The sequence below is a fragment of the Penaeus monodon genome, chromosome 27 (assembly GCF_015228065.2).
Source record: "Penaeus monodon isolate SGIC_2016 chromosome 27, NSTDA_Pmon_1, whole genome shotgun sequence".
NCBI classification, from domain to species: Eukaryota; Metazoa; Arthropoda; class Malacostraca; order Decapoda; family Penaeidae; genus Penaeus; species Penaeus monodon.
The window spans coordinates 17,504,849-17,505,285 of NC_051412.1; positions in this window are offsets into that span (position 1 = coordinate 17,504,849).

Sequence of the window (437 nt, forward strand, 5' to 3'; positions counted from 1 at the left end):
TGATGATAAATTGTAGTAACAAAAATAATGACAACAATAGTATTTGATATTTAATGATGATCACGATGAAAATAAAAATTTTTCAATAACTTCACACCCCCGCATATTTCGTCTTGAGTGGGTACTGCACTGTTTTGCTGACGTAACTAACTCGTAATGCGGTTTTCCTTTATCGATGTTATCAGTATTTTTTCCGGTGCCTGTACTGTAAAATTCCTGTTTAGCATTCTTTTTTCTTCTTTTTTTATCTTTTATCTGCTATTCGATAAATATGAATCGTCCTTTTTTGTTTTCTCTCACTCATTTCCTTCTCATGTTTTGATTTTTTAAAGTTGGCTAGTGCAATTCGGCGAATATTCCCGCAGACTTTGGGGCACACTCTGTGGAATTAATTTTGAGTATCATTATCTAATACTCCCATATTCGACACACCCCAG